Consider the following 24293-nt stretch of genomic DNA (forward strand, 5'->3'; position numbering starts at 1 on the left):
TGCTCCGCCATTCAATCATGGCTGATATTTTTTTCACCTCCATTCTCCTGCCTTTTCCCCATAACATGAAGATGCTGGCGTTGGACTGGGGTAAACACAGTAAGAGTCTAACAACACCAGGTTTATTCGGAACTGAAAGCTTGTGGCTTTTGCTACCAAATAAACCTGTTGGACTTTAACCTGGTGTTGTTAAACTTCTTACTGTGTTTTCCCCATAACCTCTGATCCCCTTATTAATCAAGGACCTATCTATCTCTGTCTTAAAGACACTCAATGACCTGGCCTCCACAGTCTTCTGCGGCAAAGAGATCCACAGATTCACCACTCTCTGACTGAAGAAATTCCTCCTCATCTCTGTTTTAAAGGATTGTCCCTTTAGCCTGAGATTAAGCCCTCTGGTTCTAGTTTTCCTACTAATGGAAACATCCTCTCCATGTCCACTCCATCTAGGCCTCGCAGTTTCAATAAGATCCCCCCCTCATCCTTCTGAACTCCAACGAGTACAGACCCAGAGTCCTCAACTGTTTCTCATACGACAAGCTCTTCATTCCAGGGATCATTCTTGTGAACCTCCTCTGGACCCTTTCCAAGGCCAGAACATCCTTTCTTTATAGGGGCCCAAAACTGCTCACAATACTCCAGAGCCTTATACAGCCTCAGAATTACACCCCAGCTCTTGTATTCTAGCCCTCTTGACATGAATGCTAACATTGCATTTGCCTTCCTAACTGCTGACTGAACCTGCACATTAACCTTAAGAGAATCTTGAACAATGACTCCCAAGTCCCTTTGTGTTTCTGATTTCCTTAGCATTTTTTCATTTAGAAAATAGTCTATGCCTCCATTCCTCCTTCAACAGTGCATAACCTCACACTTTTCCACATTGTATTCCATCTGCCACTTCTTTGCCCACTCTCCTAACCTGTCCAAGTCCTCCTGCAGCCCCCGCTTCCTCAATACTACCTGTCCCTCTACATATCTTTGCATCATCATAGAACCCTACAGTGCAGAAAGAGGCCATTCGGCCCATCGAGTCTGCACCAACCACAATCCCACCCAGGCCCTATCCACATATCCCTACATATTTACCCACTAACCCCTCTAACCTATGCATCCCGGGACACTAAGGGGCAATTTAGAATGGCCAATCAACCTAGCCCGCACATCTTTGGACTGTGGGAGGAAACCGGAGCACCCGGAGGAAACCCACGCAGACACGAGGAGAATGTGCAAACTCCACACAGACAGCAACCTGAGCCGGGATTTGAACCCAGGTCCCTGGAGCTGTGAAGCAGCAGTGCTAACCACTGTGCTACCGTGCCGCCCACCTGCAAACTGTGCTACCGTGCCGCCCACCTGCAAACTTAGCAACAGTGCCTTCAGTTCCTTCCTCCAAATCGTTAATGTATATTGTGAAAAGTTGTGGTCCCAGCACTGACTCCTGAGGCACACCACTAGTCACCGGCTGCCATCCTGAAAAAGACAGCTGGGACCCAAGCACTGATCTCAGCGATACCCCATTAGCCACAGCCTGCCAACATGAAATCCGTTTATTCCTACTTTTTGTTTTCTGACTGTTAGGCAATCCTTAATCCATGTCAGTCTATTGCCTCCTATCCCATGTGCTTTAATTGTGCTAACCAAAATGGGGGACTTTACCTGATAATCCAAGTATATGACATCCATCTCAAAAAAAGCTTCAACAGATTTGCCCAGCATGATTTCCCTTCGTAAATCCATGCTGACTCTGCTCATTCAGATCATTATTATCCAAATGTCCATTTATCGCAGCCTTTGTAATAGAATCAAGCATTTTTCCTATGACTAATGTACGGCTCACAGGTCTGTAGTTCTCCATTTTCTCTCTCCCTTCTTAAATAGTGGGGTTACATTTGCTACCTTCCAATCTTCAGGAACCATTCCAGAATCTATAGAATTTTGGAAGATGATCACCAAAGCATTCACCATCACCATAGCAACCTCTTTCAACACTGAGATGTTGAACATTAGATTCAGGGGCCTTGTCAACTTCACACTCCCATTAATTTCTTGAATACAACCTTCTTACTATTGCAAATGTCTTTCATCTCCTCATTTTCCCTAGCCCCTTGAATCTCTAATTCAGGGAGATCTCTTGCATCTTCCTCAGTGAAGACAAACACAAAGTAATCACTTAGCTTTTCTGCCATTTCTCTATTCGCTATTATAAATTCTCCTGACTCTCTAATGGACCCACATTTGACATTTCCCTTTTATGTACCTGGAGAGGTTTTTGCCGTCTGTTTTTATTTTTTGCTAGTTTGCATTCATATTCTAGTCTCCCTTTATCAGTTTGTTGTCCCTGCTTTGCTGCATTCCAGAAATCCTCCCAATCTTCAGGTTTATTACTATTTCTGGCAACAGACCTTTTCTTTTAATCATTTACAATCCTTAACTTCTTTGGCCATGATTGACTGACTTTCTTTTTGTGTTCTTGTGCCTTGAAGGAATGTGTCGTTGCTGTAAACTGTATAATAATTCTTTAAAGACTATCCATTGCCTGTGTACCATCGTGTACTGTTAATATATTTTCCCAATCCACTGAGCCAATTTTCCCCTCGTACCTTCATCACTTCCTTTGTTTAAACTTAACACCCTGGCTTCAGATTGAACTGCCTCACTTTCAAACAATGTAAAATTCTATCATATTATGGTCATTCAACCCCAAAGATCCTTTTACAACAAGATTTCTAATTTTATTTAATGCTAGATGAAAAATGGTCTCTCATCAGTCCCTCAATATACTGCTCCAGAAATCCCTGCCTAACACTCTCCAGAAACCCATCTTCCACAGTGTTAGTGCTTATTAGGTTTATCCAGTCTATATGCAGATTGAAGTCACCCATTCTTACTGTGTTCCCAATGCTACATGCTTCTCTATTCTCCTGATTAATACCATGTCCCACACTAACACTGCTGTTTGGTGTCCTATAAACAACAACTAGCAATGTTTGCTGCCCCTTGCTGTCTCTGAGCTCCACCCAAACCGATTCCACATTTTGGAACCTGTGATCCTCCCTTACTAATGTCCTGATCTTACCCCTTATTATCAGCGCTACACCACCTCTTTTTTTCTTTTTACATTTCCTTCCTACATGTCAAATAACCTTGAATATTCAGTTCCCCGTCTTGGTCGCCCTGCAGCCATGTTTCCATAATGCCAATTAGACCAAACCCATTTACCTTGATTTGTGCTTTTAAATCATCGACCTTGTCGCGAATGCTGCCTGCGTTCAGGTAGAGTGCTCTTAACTTTGTCTTTTTGACATTATTCTGCATTTTAAGCTTGTGACCTTGGCTTGCACCAAAAATTCTGTCCCCTGGTCTCAACAAGTAAGCTGGAATGTAGAATTGATTATACAATCAATGTTCTGCTTTTGAACAGTTCCATGGAGCACTTTACATCCATGTAGAAGGCCAGCTGAGCTCTTGGTTTAACAACTCAATCAAACGATAGCCCTTCTGACACTATAGTATGAGGAAGTACTGAACTATCAGCTTTTGCACCAATGTCTGGAGTGGGACTCACGGCCGCAACGCACGAGTGTGACAACTGAACCAAGGTTGACAACTAGAGGTCTTGAAAGACAATGAAGGAATTAGTGATCTGTTGTTTCTTTGGTCAGTGAGGGGGCACAAATGTAAGATGATGAAGTTAAAGCAGAGATTAGAATGAGCTCTGACATGGCAACAGCTTAGTTTTTCCACAATAGTTTATTCGGCTGGCTGACCCTTTTTTCTTGCCTGATTTATTGAGCTGGTGCTGTACCTAATGAAAATTGCAGTCCGGGCGTGGGTTTAGGTCTGCGGTTCAGTTGCAACTCTCATTGTGCATACTCCAAGGTAAACTATTCTTTTTTTTTAAACTTTTCTTTCTCTCCAAATTATCTTTGCTAATTGCTCTGGCAATTAGTTAATCTGCTGAGTTAGTTGCGGGCAGGTCGGCAGGCTTGGTTGGGTTCATAAGGAGCCCTGGCATAAAGCAAAATTTTACTTTCAGCTTTAAGCTTCGAGTTGGAACACAAATCCCAAAATATTTTCGCAGAGATTACTGCAGAAGGAAGAAAAACAATGTCTGTACGGTAATTTTCAGCTGTCAAGTATAAATTAATTTAGAATAATTCTTTTCTAAGGTCAAATTGATTTGTGCTACCCAAATGCAACTCTTTCCCATATTTAGGTACATAATTGGAGAATGCTGCAATGCCAACAATACTGTGTGGGTTCAATTAAGTGGCGATTGCTGATGTAATGAATAATTTATTTTCTGCAAGGTCTTGCATATTGCACACACTTCCTGTCCACAAACCTTACTTCCTATTGACTCAATTTTTTGGTAATTTTTTTCTTTGTGTCAATAGCTAAATGGAAAACTATTAATGACCACAAAATATAAATGTGAAAGCTCCACAAACTTCTATATTGGGGAAAGCCTACCTGCCTATCATGATTTGGTTGCAGGCCTCACACCAGTTGTGCAAGCTATTGATGAAGTATTGATATTACAATTGTGCAGAGTGAATAACCAAGAAGGTCTTGTAGCTTTTAAATTTCTCTTTGTGCGTAACAGCTGAATCTTGCAGCGGTCTACGCCGGTAGGGTCTGAGGGTCCCGGTGAAGAGGTGTACGTTCGACAGGAAATCCCATTGACAATGGTGGGACCATATGATCCCGCCGCCAGCGCACAGCATGCCACCTCCCACCACGGCGAAACACACTGCGGAGGGACAGGCAAACTTCAGCCAATACAGCATAGGAATAATTTGAGACTTTTGGGAGAGATTCTCCGGCCTCCGCATGTTTCCCGCCGGCAACAGGTGGTATGTTGTTGTCTAGAGGCGGGATCTTTTTGGTCCCGCCGCTGTCACCCCACACCAGCAGAAATCCATGGGCGGGGGTGCGCAGCTAGCGGGACTGGAGAATCCTGCCAGCGCCGCCGTTAGGGGGTAATTGTCGCTTGTTTGGGAGTAACAGATAATTTTGGGCCTATGGTTCCCAGAACCTTCAACCACTGCAGTTTTCCTTGCATCACGTCTAGGTCTGTTGTAGACTAATTCATAGAGAATGATTGTTATTATAAATCAACACTAACTCTATTATCATTTGTATCATCCAAATGCCAGATGATAGAATTCGAACTAACTGGACCGTTATCTCTTTCCATGTACTCTCCCAGGTAAAAGTTTACCTCAGATTTATTTTCTGCCTTTTTTGTAGGGCATCCTTCAGCTTCATAAATTCCCTAACCTACCTTGTGATTGAAGTTCCCTGTTAATTTAATTGCCCTCTAAATTAAATTTTTATTGTAATAATCTGTACATAATCATTTTGCAGGCCTGACCACTACATTTTGTGGTCTCCTTTCCCCCAACCTTATCTGTCCCACCCCATGACTCATTCTCACCCCCTCAGCGTCGGGGACCTCGGTTCGATTCCAGCCTTGGGTCATTGTCTGTGTGCAAGTTGCACATTCTCCCCATGTCTGCATGGGTTTCCTCCCACAGTCCAAAGATGTGTGTGGTAGGTGGATTAGCCATGCTAAATTGACCCAAGTGTCAGGGGGAATAGCAGGATAAATAAATAGGGTTACAGGAATTGGCCCTTAGTATCCAAAGATGTGTATGTTAGGGGGACTTAGCCATGGTAAATGTGAGGGATTATGGGGGTGGGTTGGCCTGGATGAGATGCTCTTTCAGTGTGGTCAGTGCAGATTTGATGGGCTAAATGGCCTCCTACACTGTAAGGATTCAATTCTATCCTCTGTCCATTATACTTCTATGCCCAGTTAGGGTTAAAAATATTTTTTTCAGCTCGATATAGGCCAGTATTGATCTACCCATTAGCTGACTGTTCAGCAACTGCAGCAACTTAACTGTCGTTTCTGGCCCCAACACATCAGCATATCCAACTTCCTATTTCTGGAGGCAGCATGGAGCCCCAATCCCTGAATAACTTTGCCACTATCCCCTTTCCTCCTGGCTGGGAACAATCTCTCAGATGTCTGCTTTGACGATGTCGCTACTGCCAGTTCCACCGCCAGTCCACTCTCACCTTCACCAGTCACCCCCAAACTTCCCAGTCGTAGCGCCGAGGTAGCCAGGGCAATGAACAGCAGCAGCTTAAGGTCAGGTAAGGATGAATCATGAGGAGGAATGGAAGTTGGGATTGGCCACAAAGGAATTCTAATTGAGGCAAGGAATAATGTCTGCACTGATCAGGAATGGGGCGCCTTGATGGCATCATGGGTGGCCGTCAATATGGTCTAATGGTTGGGATGTGGAGCAGCAGTGGGTAAGAATGAGCTGTGCAGAGGCACATTAACAGGGAAGGTAGTGGTGCAGAACCGACGGAAGGAATTTGCAAGACTACAGGGGTGAATAATGAGCTGACGTTGGGCTGGCAGTTTGGAAAGGTGCCCGGATGCCCACACGCAGGAGATCAAGGGATTGGCTATCTATAAGTTAGAAAAAAATGATTGGGGGATGGAAAAGAAGAATCAGTTGATTGTAATTACAGTGAAAACCTGGAAACTGGGTGAAATAGATGACAGTGGAGCTGAAACATTTCCTGTAAAGCCATCCAGTGGCCACAATATGGAATTGCACTGTAATACCCGTGTACGAAAACGGAATGGGAAATGTGCATGAACATGTATAATGGTAAGAGTTGATGCAGAAATATGGCTTAAAAACGACAAGACAATCATTCCATGTCACTCAAAACATTCCAATCTCTCTAGGTGTTTCTAATTTGTCTCTAATGGGCTGATCCCACATTATTGTCTCCCCACACCAGCTGCTATATTCCGTGGAACTGCAACAGGCCCACGTGAACTCAAAACAATTGAACAGTTCCAGCCTTAGTGTGAATGTAGGCAGCTGAAATGTTTAAACATTGAATTTCAGGGTCATTCAATCCGTCCACTTGTGCTGAGTCTCTCTCTGATTCAGATCCACAGCAAAAGGTATGCTCACTGAGGAAATGCCGGTTCCACGAGTCTCCGACTTATTAACTCACCTGCCAAATCAAATGCATCTCGGGTTCTGATCTGCAAGCTGACTTGTAATTGACTTCAGCACTTATAGAGCCTCACAGCAACGTTACACATGCTTTAAATGGCACAATGCTATTCCTGTGGTGAAGTCTATGATGTGGAGATGCCGGCGTTGGACTGGGGTAAACGCAGTAAGAAGTTTAACAACACCAGGTTAAAGTCCAACAGGTTTATTTGGTAGCAAAAGCCACACAAGCTTTCGGACCTCCAAGCCCCTTCTTCAGGTGAGTCGCCTGAAGAAGGGGCTTGGAGCTCCGAAAGCTTGTGTGGCTTTTGCTACCAAATAAACCTGTTGGACTTTAACCTGGTGTTGTTAAACTTCTTACTGCATGAAGTCTATGGCCAGGACCTTTGGCCAGGATTTTCCAGGCCTGCCACAGGGTGGGGGTGGCGCAATACAGTAGGCCACCCTAAAGTCCGTTGACTTTCGGTGGGACTGGAAAATCCTGGCGGCGAGTGGGGCCACAAAGTCCTGGCCTATATCGTTTGCGAATAGGTGAGGAACACACATGGAAAGCCCTCTCAATACCACTTGTAAAACTATTCTTTATGCGGCAGAATGTTGTGAGGCATTAGAATAGCAAGATTTGAGTTGCAGTGAGATGGTTTTCACTTGGTTGTGTACTAAGGGATACCATGATTTTTTGCAGAACAGACCATTAATTATCATAAATTGTGTTGTGGTTCAGGATAATTTGATGGTCTTGGCTAGCATGGTAATTAGCGGGTAGATTTAACAAAAGTTGTGAAGCACATAACATGCATTCGGCAGATTTACCACAAATAGACAATCACAGAAGCAATGTTTGGGAAATGCTAACCATGTTATAAAGATTAATATTTCTGGTTAAACACTCATTATCAACCATTATGTTAAAGATCTCTTGCGTAGCACACAAAGATGAATGTAGCAGCTTAACTGAATATAGCTCATGTTTTAGGATATATATGATTGGATATGGTACAGTAGCTTAGTCATTGATCCCCAGATCATGCGGAATATAGGGGTAAGGTCTACCTTACTCTGAAAGCTTTCAGATTTACATTATATATATCTATACAATTCAATGGGAATAAAGTATACGTATTTGAACTTTACACTTGTTAGTCTTTCAACAAATACAAGCACTTCAATATGTGCACAATAGCTGTGGAAAATAATTATTCTTAGTTAAGCAGCTATATACAATGTGTGCACATCATAACACTATGATACGCATGGATGAGGAAGACCATTTCTGTATCCTATTACAGCCAGTCAGACAGAAACAACAGTCCTCCCATTACAACGCCCAGTTGTTTTCTTTTGATTATTCCAGAATTTTCACCTCCACTACTCAATGAGGCTGTCCAGTCCAAATGTTGATTATTGCTGGTGGGAAGATTTTGTTGATATCGGTCCTAAATTTGCACTACGGTAATTTGAACCTGTGTTCCTCTGGCTCCCTGCAGTTTGTAATAGCGTTGGAATTGCTACCAGGTACCTCAGAGTTGTCCTTTGCATTACCTCCTTTGCGACCTCTCTGGGGCTCTGTTTGACGGTGACTTCTTCCTAACACCTTTTTGAATTCTGTCCTTTGTTAGTTTGACGTTCATTAGCGCAATGCCCGTGCCATCCATTTTTGTTTGAAGTGTGAAATTTCACACTTCTATTTGCATGAGATTCACCTGCCGCAGGTGAGACCACTTTAAGATTTCTTTGAATTTATTCTGTTTTCAGCTTCAGAAATTGAGCTGGTAATGTGTGCTGAGCATATCATGGGGGAGGAGTGCAGCAGAGTGAAAGGCAGTGCAACACTGGTTTCTCTGCCTAACAGTGTTATACAACTCAAGATGCCCAGCGTAGCCTTTGTGCAACAGATTGTTACAATTCCTGTAATCTGCTGCTTGGTTCATTCAATTGGTAGCAATTATTTATCCATCAAGGTGCCTAGATTTGAGGTACATTAAGGCAGATAAATGCCATTTTTGCCAGGTTGTAAGACCATAAATCCGTAGGATTTTAAAAGGAAATATTAAGAAAATGTTTGGGTATGGCCTTCTGATGGATGGCATTTTTAGGTGACTTTTTTCAGAAAAAGAAGGGCCTCTTCTGCCCAATGTGGTTCTGTGAAATACACGGTGCAACACAAGAGTAGATGAAGCGAGTAACTAGTTTTATGCATCATTTATGGCTGTACTTGGAAGCATACTTGGCACGTCATAACATTCAAGGCTATGAGCCAAGTGCTGGGAAAAGGGATTGGGTAGGTAGGTCAGTTGTTTCTTGTGTCAGTGCAAACCCGCAAGGCCAAAGGGCCTCTTCTGCACGATATGATTCTGCGAAATACACGGTGCAGCAAAAGAGTAGATTAAGCGAGTAACTAGTTTCATGCATCATTTATGGCTGTACTTGGATGCATGGTATCAAGATGCCCAGTTCAAACCTGTTGTACAGTATGTTTGTAAATGCTAATTTATGTTACCTAGCACACTACCAACCGGAATTCTCTTTGAACTGGGATTCTGGGGTCGGGTCAGTTTATTGACCAGAGCTACCTCTTACCCCTCAGAAGTAGGCAATAGCACCTGCTCCCCCATCAACACACTCGCATACGGCTACTTATAATTGTCCAAGTCTCCAGAAATTTTCTGTGACAGGAGGCAACCCGTCATTGCCCGGCGATGGGATCTTCTGTTCCCGCCGCTGTCCATGGGATTTCCCATTGACACCGCCCCCTGCTGCCACAGCGTGAGGTGCGGGGGGGTCGCCATTGCTGGGACCAGAAGATCCCACCGGCAGGATGAGCCGGAAAATCACCCACTCAGTCTCCTACTGTTCTGCAACACCATGTCCCCTTGGCGCTGCTCACTAAATTCTCATGAGACCTCAACCCGTGGCATCATGGCGGAATGACCCTGGAAGTTTCCAATCGGATAGGATCCAATCAGGTGTGCCACACCGATCTCTGGGTGTGTACCCAATGGCCATGCCTGTAGGTGCTGGAGGCATGTAGATCACATACCTCCCTCCCAAATAAGGGGTTAAGGCGCCCCCATGTCTGGTAAACAACCCAGTTTGACCAGAAAGTATCCTTTGTCCTGGAGATAGCTGATATCCTGTGTATTCCAGCTCTTGCAGCTGCAGCCTGATTCTCTCTGTCCAATTTCTTTTGAGGCTGGAGCCTGTCTGTTTTGGTGCTTGTCCAATTATCCTTGCAAACCACCATCTTAGGTGGCCCATTTGGCCACAGTTCCTCCTGTTGATCCTGAACGTGAAGCGCGATGGATCACAGATTCAGGACCAATATCTGTCAGGAATTCCCCAGTCACTCAACAGTCAAGTAAGGCCCAGGTGTTGGCATGCAAAGTAATAACACATCCCTACAACATATTTACATTCCAGAAGCTACACACTGCAAACATTCTACTGTTACGAACAACCACATATTCTAAAACACCATCGTTACCATAAGCCAATTACAAACAAAAACATTACAATAAAGTATTCATGAATCCGGGGTACATTCCGATATTAAGATTTTTAACTGTCCATTAGTGCAAATCGTAATCGGTTTAGGTTTCCTATAAACATTATTCTACTGAATTAGAGGGGACCGTGATTCGAGGGCGAACCCTATGTCTTGCCTCCAGGTGATCCTCTTTTTCCATCGGCTGAATTGGACTGTGAGGATGATGAGACATATCAGGGTGAATAAAATCAGTAATACTGCCAGGTGTGACATTATGCGAACAAGTGGGTGGATTTGAATGTTTGAGCCCCAGTTCCAAAGATCATCCCTCCATGTGGTGGCCTTAATTTCTTTAATTTTCCTTTTCACCTCTTGGGTCTGCTGTATTACTTTGGCGAAGGTTCTGTGGGCTGTAGCCAATTTTAACCGAATCTGGTTCAACTCCTCTGGTCGGGGTTTTAGGCTTGTGTCATATTTCTCATGGTACTCCCCTAGGGTCTGTCGGAGCTCCCTTGTAAGCTACCCGAGTTATGTCTGTGTCCAGGCTATGAGCTTCTACTGAGCAATTTGGGCTAGTGTTTGTTCTGAAGCCACACAGTGCACGCTCATTTAAGTAAACTGGGTGCAGGCATGCGATTATTTCGTCAGTTTGCTGACATCTGTCCAGAGTTGTGCCTCTGAGTCTCCCTTCTTTCTCCACTGCATACGGTAAAGTGCCGTCGTACCCTACCCAGATATCCTCATGGATAGTCCCTATATTTACTATTTCAAAGACCCTCAGTCCAACCTGGTCGGCAGTGATTTATGGGGAGCCCCAATATCATTCTCAGGGCTTTCTCTGGAGTCCCTTTGCACTTGTCATTGAACCAGATTTTGGTCGACTGTCGCATCTGCTCTATCATCCACTGTCCATATGCACTACATAAAGTCCGGTTCTGTTGTCGGTCATCATCCTCCAATTTTTCCCTGATAATTTGGTTGATTGTCTTGGCATGTCCTTCTAATACAGCAACCATGTGACTGCTGGCTGCGTTCCCAGACCGTTCCCCGTCAGCATCTTGCTGATTGTCCTTATTAATGGAACTTAGTGTCTGTTTAACCTGTAGGGTCAGAATCCTCAGTTTATTGTCCCAAGGCAGCTAGATCAAGGGCGTTGATGGTTGCTACCCCTGCCTCGTATGCTGTGGCCATGTCGTTAACTAACGCTGTCTTGGATCTTTCCTGTCTTTCGTCCATCCCTATCTTCCGTCCGAACAGTCTACGAGTCAAGTGGAGGTACAATCTCTTAAGTTGGGGAGAGCACCCTTTGGCAGTTGGGTCCCAGCTATATCCACCACCACAGGTACCAATTTGTGCTGGATGTTGTCATACAAGGTTTTCCCTGTGTGTTTTAGTATCAATCTGTTCTGTGGTCTGGGGGTGGCTTCGGGACAAATCAAGTGGGATGGGTCTGGGGTTGGCTTCAGCCAATTTCTTATTTCATACAAGGCAAAATTCCCCTCTGAGCGTCCCGGGGCACCGCTACCCGAGCTCTAATCCTTTTTCTGGGCTGTTGGCCAGTCATCCAATTTTGGGGCACCCATTATTTGAAAATTCCCACCCATCCCCTGCTACGGTGACACACAGATAACATTAAGTTGAACTGCCATTTGATTTTTTGTATATCAGCCACTGGTTGTTACACCCAAACATTATACTCTTATCGGGATGCCCCATAACACACCCTCCTCACAGTCCCCCATGTCAGGTGGGGCAAACCATAACAGCCGGGATACAAAAAAGTTCATCTTGCTTGGGGTGTCCTGCGTGCTTATCCTGCTGATGAATCCAATGAGGTAGATCCTAAGTTGCATCTTTTGTCGTCATCCATAGTTGTCCTAAGGAGATCAATGTAATTTCTGTTATGTTTGATGTACGTACATGTAATTACTGTCCATGCTCTCTCTTCGCCCCCCCCCCCCCGTTTTTTTTAAACACTATCGACAGTGGTGTGGTCAGGAGGATCCAGATGTATCAATTTTCACTTGTTTTTTTTCCAATTGCGAACCACTGCCGAGCAAATTTTCATTCAGATCGATAAATGGACGAATCGTGGAGTGGTCGGAAAAGAGCTTGTTCAAACTGGCTAGTTAAATCAAGGCGGCCTGTTTTATTTTAGTAGCCACTATTGGCCCTAGGGATTCGAATAGCATTGGAGTCTGTCTGTCTTGACCTGGAGAGGTTGGTATTGGTACGTATTGGTATGTGTTAGATAAGGTATCCGTTCCATGAGTGCCTTGCGGGTTTGAAGGCAGAACAAATTTAAAATTTAGCACAAGTGTCTCTATGAATTTAAAATGTAGCACAGTTGCCTTAACGATTTTAAAATTTAGCACAGTCACCTCGATGATTTAAAAATTTAGCACTGCTGCCTTGGTAGTTTTAAGATTTAGCACCATGACTTAGAAATCATGTCTTAATTGAAGAAAGGTAGTGTAAACACCTGCTGGGCTAATATCTTTGCGGTGGCCTTAGCTTCACCATTTGGTAAAGGTGTCTATTATTACCAGGATGTATTTAAATCTATTCCTACATGGCGGCAGTGGGCCGATATAATCAATTTGGAGATTTGTCCAGGGGCCTTCTACTGGGCGTGTGTGCCTTAGCTCCGCTTTTCTGGCACACCTATCGGGATTGTTCTGGGCACAAATTAAACAATTGTCGATATAATGGGTGACGTCATTGTGTAGTTCGGGCCACCAATATAATTCTTTCAATCGCTCGATTGTTGTCTCTATGCCCTGAAGTCAATATCCGTCGCGGTATTGGTAGATGAGCTGATTTTTATCTTGGGAAGGGGCTACGTACATGCCTGCCTTTAATATTAAACCATCCTGAATTTGTATTTTGTCCTTCCATTTCTCGTATGGGACTGGGTAGACTCCTTCTAAGATTTGTTTTAGGGAATTGTCAGTGCGTTGCGCCTGGACCAGGTCTGCTGTATTAGTTTGGCAGATGGCCACAGCTCTCCTGTGGGTGGCTGCCAAAATTGTTCTGTGCGGGCACCTGCCTTGGCCAATGCATCAGCCTTACAGTTGCCAGGTGGGGAGGTCCTGTGGTGGCTTCTAACTTTAGTAATTCCATATGTGCGCCCTTCGGTGGGCTGCAGAACGTATTTTAATAAGGGGGCTGACGGTAGGGGCTTTCCGTCCGCAGAGACGAAACCTCTGGCTTCCCATAACGGTAGGAACTCAGTCAGGCTGTTGCACACGTACATGCTATCGGAGTGTATGTTGGCGGGGGTTGGAAATAGGTCTGGGTGACTCACTACGTATGCGACTGCTGCTAGTTCGGCAGCTTGAGCACTCAGATGGCTGGGTAGTTTGAGAGTTAGTTATATTAGTGGCTGTCCCTGTTGACTTTCCACATAAATGCCACACCCTGTGATTCTGGTCCCATTCTCTATGGTGGATGAACCGTCTACATAAATTCTCATGGCTGAGTCTGTCTGTTAGGTGGCTGTCTGTTTTGTTCATGACCGTGCCTCCTGTTGTTTCAGGATAAACGGACCTGTGGGGTCCTTTGTAGCTATAATCTAACACTCATGTGGATCTCCCCCATAATTTAAATTATCTGCCAAGAACGTGGGCACTTTGATTCGCTTTACGGTGATGTCCCTACCCTGCAGTAGTTGTGTCCAACGGGCAGCACAGACCTGGCTTACCGAGCCGTCTTTAAGGCTGCCATCCAGCAGAAGCTGGGTTGGGGTGTGTTCGGTGAGAGCTGTTATTGGGTTCAGTCCGGTGATATCGGCGAAATGCTGCACGGCCCAAAATACCGCGAGCAGGTGCTGTTCGCACAGAGAGAAGCCCTTTTTGACTGGGTCTAATACTCATGAGGTGTAGGTTATGGGGCCTGATCTACCATGTTGTTCCTGTAATAATACTGCCGAAAGTGTGTGGCCGGTGGCTGCAAACTCTAAGGCGTATGGTAGATCTGGGTCGGGGACGAGTAAGGCTGGCGCTGGGGCGAGGGCGCGCTTTAAATCGATTACTGCAGCTGTGTGCTGCGCAGTCCACTTCCAGGTCGCATTTTTCTTTAACAATTCGGACAGTGGGATTGCCTTGGTGGCGAAGCCGTCTATATGATTCCAATAGTACCCGACTAGACCTAGGAAAGATCGGAGGGCACTCACTACTTTACAGGCCATATCGGTGCATTCTTTGTTGATGCCGCCTGTCTCAATACCACCTGCTGTAATAATCAGTTACTTTGATCACCTCCCCCCCTGCCTGTCTGGGGAAACCGTATTGTCTCTGTGGTTTCGGGTCCGGCCCTTCAATTAACACCTCCCCAGGTATCTGGCCACAATCATGTTTATGCTGCACAAACACCCCATTGTTTCTTTGAAGCACCTCCCTGATGGCTGGATCACTGCTAATCGATAAGGGAGTTGTACCTCCCTGGTGTTGGCGATCCCCTCAACCTCGTTCATCGATACCGGACCCTGGCTAGCCCTCATCGGAAGCATTCTCGCCGCCCTTTCTAACCGTGACATTGGGGGTCCCTGACTTCCTGTTCCCAGACTCGAGCTAACCGTCAGAGAACCCATGCTTTGTTGTGTGTGGGGTCTCTGTGGGGTCAAAATTAGCGCAGGCTTTCTTGCCTTCCTCTGCGGTGTGCGAGACTAATGTCCTAGCCCGTTTGGATGAATCGGCTTCATTTAATCTAGCCCGATCCAATTCCCCATACACTCCCGTGAAGTGAATCCATAAATGACCGGCAAAGGCAGTTGGATTTTCCCCTTTCCTCTGTCTACATTTATTTAACCCATCTACAGGATCCCCTTTATTAAACCCTACTGCAGTCAATATCCCTTCCTTGATCTCGCTCAAGGCTCCTTCCCCGACATTTTAAGGGGCGTACAGAATTGCTGAGCACATGACTATTAGCTTTACTTCTTCCCTTTCATCTAGCCCATGCATTATCTTTTGCTGCCTAACCTCCTCAAAGAAACGCTGTGGGTCAACCGATGGCTCAAAGGTTGGAATTTTATTTGCGATTTTGGCCAATTGTTCAAAACTGACGCTAATGGACTCTCAATGCTGACACCGACCTCAGAAGAGGTACATGCGGGGTCATGACCCAATAAACTACATAAGAGCCACATAAAAACAGCATGGAGTCAGGAAGCCACCTTAAACTTGAAACTACTGCATAAGGTTTTGTCATTCCTGGTCCCCGTTCTTACTTCCATCACCAGATGAAGACCAGCGCCTGGTTCGATATAAATTACTGCAGAATGATGAATGGAATAAGTGCGAACCATGCACGCTAGGTTGGGTAAGACCATGGCATTGTGCGCATAGGTTATCGAGCTGAAACGTTTGTGTGCACAGTTACCTGGTAGGTTCATAACATGGGTGGTGAATGCAAACAGACTATACAAAGTCTCAGGTACGCTACTGCAGTAATGAGGGAAATAAAGGTGAAATGTTGTCAGGTAGGTAATTAAAAATCTAGTGCTGTTCTCCCCCCCCCCCCCGACCAACCTATCAGCAAATAAGAACAATAGCAGTACGATCTTTGTTTATCCTGCATTGCTGTGTCTACCATGGACATTGAAGACAGTGCAGTGATGATTTGCTTCCATGTTTTTTTCAGAAGACTGTCCTTATTTGCAGTCATTGTAGTTGAGGGCAGAACGTCAGCAGCAGCACCTGTGGCAGTGGTATGTGGGAGGTGAGCATTTACATTGGTGATAAACACAGCTCGGTATATTCACTTAAATGCATAAACAGAAATGAGCAGAAAGCTGTACACGCACTCACTCTAACCAGGGATACTTGCTCTTTGTGCATTGTATTACGCTATGTTTGCCATTGCAGTTCATCAATTAATTGCAGATTTTTAATACTCTGTGTGATGTTGGCATATACTGAGAGTTGTGGTTTATTTAACAAAGCTATAGGAATAGAAAAATTTATCCACATCAAGCAATAGGGAGCGAGATATTAAGTAGATATTTATTCAATTTCTTTTTAAAAGTTGAATTCGCTTCCACCATTATTTCAGGCTATGCATTTCCATATCACTTAATCACTTAGGCAACATGAGGACTAGTTTATCCGGTTCTTTTGACAAACATCTTAAATCCATGTCCTCTGGTAACCGTCATCACTGTATCCTTATTTGCTCTCTCAAAACCTCCCATGAATTGGAGCACCTCTAACAAATACCCCCTTAACATTCTCTGCTGCAAGGAAAACAATGATAGCGTTGTGGCCATAATCCAGGGAGATCAAGCTTGTTGTATGAGGATTGCATGGTACAGTACAATTAATCACACGAGTGATCCCATCAGTTGTTTTGTACATAATGCTAATAATGTACCTCATTTATTTCTGGAGAATTGTAAATGTTACACCCTTGTTCAAAGAAAGTAAGGATAAGCCCAGCAACTACAAACAACTAGTTTAGCTTTGGTATTGGACAAGCTTTTACAAGTTGGAGATGTGGGGGCGGGGGGAGGGTGGTTGGAGGATGGAGTTGGTGGTGGGGCCCGAAGAATTGATTTTGGTCTTCCCGTTGATTAATTGGACAAAATTTTTGCTCGTCCATTACTGATTGTCGGATAGACCAGATGGGGTGGTTGGAGGAGTCAAGGGCAGTGGTAAGGTAGAGCTGGGTCTTATTCTGGTTCATGAGAAGATTAATGTTGTGTGTTAGGATGATGTTGCTGGGAGGCAGCATGTAAATACAAAATAGGAGAATCCCAGGATCGACTTCTCTACATTTCACTAGTTATTGAGCTGTGAAATTATCATTGTGCTTTTGAAATTGCCCTGCTTTCTATTAATTGTAATATTGATATCCAGGAAATAGAATACCATAACACTTAATTCTCACCCTGAATATTTGCAAAATATAATACTAATATACTATTCTTGTGCAAAATCTTTACTATTGTCTCTTCCAATTGAATTTGTATTCTGTAGGACGCAGAAAGAAACTAATATAGATCCTCTGGTCTCACTATTGCACAAGCATTAGGACGGTAGGCTGCATCAACTCCCACCAAATGAATCACTTAGGCTACTTATGGCAACAACTGATTATTGCAAACTGCAGTTGTCTCTGACAGAGCTAAATTTTCAGGTTATGACAATTGAAGCATTTTATTTTCAAACTGTAAAGAACCCAAATGCACAATAATCATCGATAATTACAACTGTTGATTTTGTCCTTCTAAATATGATATCTATCTGGAGTACTCTGAGCAAATATAATCAGGCTGAAAGTCAGGCTGCGGGAACTATATGAATTAGACATTGTCCAAGAAGTGAATCGAAGAGTGTGAAACTCAATAATGCCTTATCCACCAATGTTAAACTGAGGATCTATGTCTGGCTAATATTTATCCCTCAACCTAATTTCATTCAGAGAGACTATCTGGTCGTTATCACATTGCTACTTATGGGAGCTTGCTGTGGGAGTTTCTTACATTACAATAATGACTATACCTCAAAGTGGTTCATGAGCTGCAAAGCCCTTGGGACATGTAGTGGCGCTAAATAAATGCAAGTCTGTCTTCTCTTTGACATATTGAGTTAGCCGGTATTTACAGTTGAATAAGCATTGATACTCGAATGTCTGAACTCATTCAGGCTCATGATATTCATGTCTGTGGAACTGTTCTCCAGCACAACAGATCGTAGACACAAGATCTGCAGGGTGTGAGGACAGGGAGCAGAGAATGCTTAAAACATATCTCTGGTTCAGTGGCTGTAACAAAGGTTCTGTTTCTCAATCAAAGTGGCTGTGTATAAATTGCAGCTGAGCCATTTGAACTGAGCAGTCATCACTGGGGAAGCTTCCGCCTTCACACTGATATTGACACTTAGATCAGTGCATTAAGGCCAATGGAAGTGTGCCAGATAGAATGTAGTCCACGTTAATGTCTATTTGGAGTTTGCCAGTCAGACATAACTCTTCCGGCCAGCGTTCGACCTCTTTCCACTCTTGCATTCATATGGAACATTACATTGCTGTGAGGGGCTGTGTCCAGCTGCTCCATTAAGAACTGGAAAAATATTCACAGAGTGTTGGAAAGTTCAAATGAATTAGCACTGAGTCTTACTCATAGACAGCCTGAATCTTAAATTGTTCTAAATACTGGGCTGCCAATTAGGTGCAAAGGAAAGTGGCAGAGAATGTTCTCAAATAATCATAGAATCCCTACAATGCAGAAGGGGGCCATTCGGCCCATCGGTTCTGCACTGACCACCATCCCACCCAAGCTCTATATCCCCATAACTTAACATATTTACCCTGCTAGTCCTCTGACACCAAGGGGTAATTTAGAATGGCCAATCCACCTAACCTGCACATCTTTGAGTGTGGGAGGAAACCGAGCACCCGGAGGAAACCCACGCAGACACGGGGAGAATGTGCAAACTCCACACAGTAAGAAGTTTAACAACACCAGGTTAAAGTCCAACAGGTTTATTTGGTAGCAAAACCATCTTTTGCTACCAAATAAACCTGTGGAATTTAACCTGCTGTTGTTAAACTTCTTACTGTGTTTACCCCAGTCCAACACCGGCATCTCCACATCAAAACTCCACACAGACAGTGACCTGAGGCCAGAATTGAACCTGGGCATCTGACACTGTGAGGCAGCAGTGCTAACCACTGTGCCGCCCAAATGTAAAAGCTACATTTTTGAATGTTGATATCCTGACGATTACAAATGTAAAATGGCATTCGCGTGATGAATGTGTTTTGCAAATCTGTTTTCCATTTGTAGTGCAATTTATGCAAATTTATTCAACAACATTGATCACTAACATTATCCAATGGCATACAATTCTTTTCTTTCTTTTTCTTAACTGTGCATTAAATGTTACGCCACAGCATCCTTTTAAATGCATTGATGTGAAACTATAGGTTCCCTTGGCACTGTGTACATTAATTTGTTTTGCAGAGCTGAAGGAAGATTTTGAATGTTGAGTAGGAAGAAAAATTGGTAAATGACTTGGCGAGTGAAAGCATGGTTGAAGAAAGGGTTGGATAGGAAGTTTTTGAAAACCGAGAGAGGTGGCGAGGTGAAGGAACTTGAGGTTGGGTAGATTAATCCCAATGTGTGATGGTAGGAAAAAGCTGCCACTGATTATGGAACAGGGTTGAGGGATATACTGGGAATTAAAGAGCAGAGGGTGTATACATGGCTGTGAATATATAGTTACTCAGAAAGACACGGACTTGGACTCTATATTCAGCAATACAGCTGTTATTGTACTGAGTAATTCAAACAATCTTGAACCGTTTTCCGCTTCTGTACCAAACTATTTCACAATCACAGGTGTTTGTATCCCATTGCATAATTCTGCATTTCCAGCATCCAATGTTTCTTTTTTATCCAGAAAAACATTTTATTCATAAAATTTGGAAACTTTACAGTGCAGTTCAAATGTGCACAGTTCACATGAAGTGCATTACAGATCTATTGGATTAATTGCAATACATGTCATATCTATTAGGTTAACTACAGTACATTGGACTATGGGATTGCTCACTCCACTTTCAATGTAGATTGAATCTCCAGCTACGTTACTTTGAATGTTCCATGATACAGAACATCTTTGCACTGGTTCCAATGTACTGGAAGCATTCTTAACTGTGGCCTTTCACCATTGAGCCTTACGATGGCTGGACCAAGCTTTAGCGTGCTCTTCAACACTTTGTCCTAGATCTTAGAAAGTGTCAGTCTGTGGCATCCAGACATTGCAAGGCCAATCAACAAATTTCAGGCAGACCAGGAAGTGTCTTTCACTACGTTAATTGCCTTACAACAACAGTTGATGTTGGTCTCTGTATTATTCAAGGTGAAACTCAACAAAACTCATTGCAGATCTTTTCAGATGCTCTTATCAAACGTGCATTCTCGAAGGAGATGAACGGCAGTCTCTTGCCCACCCAGTTACCTTAAGGGGAACTGCAGTGACACTGAGATTCCGGGTGTAAGTGAAAGATCTAATGGGGAGGACTGTTCTCGCCACCAGCCATGCTCTGGTGCTTGTTTGAAAGTCCTAGCAATGAGGCCTTCCACCAAATGCCTTTGGTGATCTGTTTGAGGAACCGTTCAAAGGGATCCGTCATATCATTTTTCTGCAGGACTTCAAGGACATATCTGCCAATCAACTTGTAATTAATGATGATCTTCTGCATAAAAGGAAATTCTACAAGGAGTGTAGTTAAGTGTCACAGCATGGTCCAACTGAATGGCTTGTTCTGCGGCAACATGGTCAGAACTATTCTTGCAATAATTGGGTAGATGGAGCCTTAGCATGAGGTGACACTTGGTGGTCCACAGCTTCATACAGCTGTACACAGAAATGGTCATCAGGATGTGTGTATCCCTACAGTAATACCATGCTCTTTCAGTTAGCAGAACAAATCCAGTTAATGGCCAGTTTACCCCCATCACTTCCCACTGATGGCGGTGTATGGGTTATCTCACAAAAAGACCAGTTTCCCTGTTTCATACAAATGATTTTGCGAAATGTACCAAATAGATTTTGTTAGAGATGAAGTCCGAGGTATTGCATCATTCGGCTAGCTAAATTCTAGTATTGCATCCCCGGGAAATTGTGCATTTTGGAGAGGCTTTCAAATTAAAACACAAATGGTGGCAGTGAAAGATAAAATGCAATTCAAATAGATGCGCTTAAATATGAGATTGCGAGAAATACAGTTTTGCTTGACGTTAGAAATTATAACGAAGAAAGTAAATAAATGGCAGGCAGTTTTTCTTATAGCAATGTTTTGAGTTTATCAGCAAAGACTAATAATTGATATGGTGGAATGGTCTCATTTGGTCTTTTCATTGTAATGTTTGTAAAAATGTTGCCCAAGTGCCAGTTTGTCATTTGGGTGTTTCACAATAAAAGCAGGACACATTAAATAAGGTTAACATTATTGTTTTTGATCAAAGAAATGGTCTATTTTAAATATTCTATAGACTGCAGAGACCAGCCATCTTGTGATGTTCACCTGCAAAGAAGCTGCCATCATTATCATTCTGTAAGCCATTTTGTGTCTGTAGAGACACCAGAGAATCAGCAAAATATATCTTTAAAGGTGTCCTCGAGTTGCACCACAATTCAGCTGATAGACATATGTCTTTTTAATTTTATATTATTCTATACAGCTTTTAAAGTCAGCAGGCTTGAGCGCAGATTAGACCTCTGTAAAAGGTCATGTTAATATTTAATGATTTACTGGCAAATTGGTGATCTCATTCTGCACAGTCGTGCTTTAATCAGTTTGACATTCTTAAAGGAACTAAACTCTCAAGTAGAACACTGACAGATAGAAAGGTAGATAATTGGATCATTAGTGTAGAATTAAACTGCATTTGTAAAACAAATACACTGTTGTGATTCACTGCAGACTTCACTTTTTATTCCAATAATGGATTCCTGTCCTCCTGTAACCCAAGGCACACTGGCAGTTGATGCCTACCAATCACAGTTGACTTGATATCACTCTCGCCTCTTGAGTCGAAGGTTGAGAGTTCAAGTCCCACTGCAGAGAGTTGAGCAGAAAAATCAAGGTTGACACGTCCATGGAGTACTGGAGCTGTGCTATATACACTAGATGGAATTTTCTGAAAAAATTATCGTTGAAGGAATTTTCTGGCCCTTCCCGCCAGTGGGATCTACTCGGTGGGCAGGCTTCTGGGTCACTATCCGGTGAGCACCACACTGCTTCTGATGCTAATCGGGTGGAGGCAGGAATGTCCTAGGGATCGGACAGGCTACTCGATCCCAGGACTCAGCTGTGCCCCAGCCGGGTGCCATGCCTCTCAAGTTCATCCCTCAGCTGCTGGAGATGCAAAGATCTAGCCAGGAATACCAGGAAAGGGGTGTCAGCGACATTCCTGCAACTAAACTAGAAAGAATGCAGAAAAGATGCACTAGGATGCTACCAGGACTTGATGGTTTGAGTTATAAAGAGAAGCTGGATAGACTGGAACTTTTTTCCCTGGAGTGTAGGAGGCTTAGGGGTGATCTTATAGAGGCCCTATAAAATAATGAGGTGCATAGATCAGTTAGATAGTCAATATCTTTTCCCAAAGATAGGGGAAGTCTAAAACTAGAGGGCATAGGTTTAAGGCAAGAGGGGAGAGATACAAAAGTGTCCAGAGGGGCAATTCTTTCACACATAGGGTGGTGAATATCTGGAACAAACTGCCAGAGGTAGTAGTGGAGGCGGGTACAATTTTGTCTTTTAAAAAGCATTTAGACAGTTACATGGGTAAGATGGGTATAGAGGGATATGGGCCAAATGCGGGCAATTGGGACTAACTTAGTGGTTAAAAAAAGGGACGGCATGGACAAGTTGGGCCGAAGGGCATCTCAAGCAACAAGGTGTGGAAGGCAACAGGCTGCCGTCACCTCTGGTGTTCATCCTGGGAACATAACGAGATGTAGGGAGGGTTTGCAAGGCTAAGGAGTTGTAGAGGCTGCTGTTTTATAGATTGGTTTTAAGAAGGAGAGTTAAAATAGTCAAGTCAATTATCCAGTGTCATGTTCAAGGAGTGACCTCTCGGTGACTGTGTGAAGCTTGCAGTATTGATCAGCTTGACCTCAACACCTTTCTTGCTGAGCTCCTGATTCTATAGGATGAGAAGTGTTTCAGGCATTGCACCTTGTATCTCATCACAGTTATTTTTTTAAAATTTTATTTTTATTTGTCACAAGTAAGACTTGCATTAACACTGCAATGAAGTGACTGTGAAATTCCCCTAGTCGCCACACTCTGGCGCCGGTTTGGGTCAATGCACCCTAACCAGCACGAGTTTGAGACTGTGGGAGGAAACCGGAGCACCCAAAGGAAACCCATGCAGACACGGGGAGAATGTGCAAACTCCACACAGACAGTGACCCAAGCTGGAAATCAAACCTGGGTCCCTGGTGCTGTGAGGCAGCAGTGCTAACCACTGTGCCACCGTGCCACCCCCTGTGCCACCGTGCCGCCCCCAAGTACAAAATTATTTAACTACGTTCTAATTAACCCCTCAGGTAAAGGATCCATGCTGTTCTATAATGGAGTGCTCAGCTCCTGAGTGGGACAGACACGAGGGAAGCCTGCAGATTTGTTCGATGAGCTCCACAAGTTGAAGCTAAGAGACCATATTTGCATGTGCCGCATTCTGACTGCCGTTTTTAATTTGACAAACGGAATTTTATCTGTTAGAGCGAGTGGATGTTTTGTGCTGCTTTCTGCTTTGTAACACTTCATTCAGTGTACGCGGTCTACAGCAGCCACTTTTGCCCCTGCCGGAGTAAACAGCGTGAGCAGTGTTGGCGCTCCATTGGACCCGCCAATGGCTCAGTTTGCTTTGGGAAAGGAATTTCTGCAGAGGGAGGAGATGTGGATGTGCCAACACCATTGGATGCTGAGCAGGCAGCCCAGTGACTGTGTGAGAACCAACTCGGGCATAATTTTGGTATGTTAGTCTACAGTTGAGCTGATGGTGCAGAGTTACATGTGGATAATACCAATTGTCAGCCCCCCAAAAACTCAACTAGAACTGAGGTTGAGCAATCAAAGACCTAATTTACATCTAAGGAATCCTTTAGAGTTTCCGCCATGCCTTTAACTTCAACTCTCACTATGTGAAGCTGGTATTAACTTCTCAGCGATGCTACCTCGCTGCAAACCTTTCGTTTTGAACAGTTCAACAATTAGAATAATTTAAA

General features: G+C 43.8%; 1 protein-coding gene across 3 annotated transcripts in view; it reads left to right on the forward strand.

Annotated features, from left to right (window-relative positions):
- The window catches only part of LOC144500429 (U6 snRNA-associated Sm-like protein LSm1), a 317623-nt gene that overhangs the window by 137840 nt on the left and 155490 nt on the right, over positions 1 to 24293 (forward strand). The gene's annotated exons all lie outside the window — the stretch shown is intronic.

Source organism: Mustelus asterias, chromosome 11, assembly GCF_964213995.1.
Source record: "Mustelus asterias chromosome 11, sMusAst1.hap1.1, whole genome shotgun sequence".
In the NCBI taxonomy this organism is placed as follows: domain Eukaryota; kingdom Metazoa; phylum Chordata; class Chondrichthyes; order Carcharhiniformes; family Triakidae; genus Mustelus; species Mustelus asterias.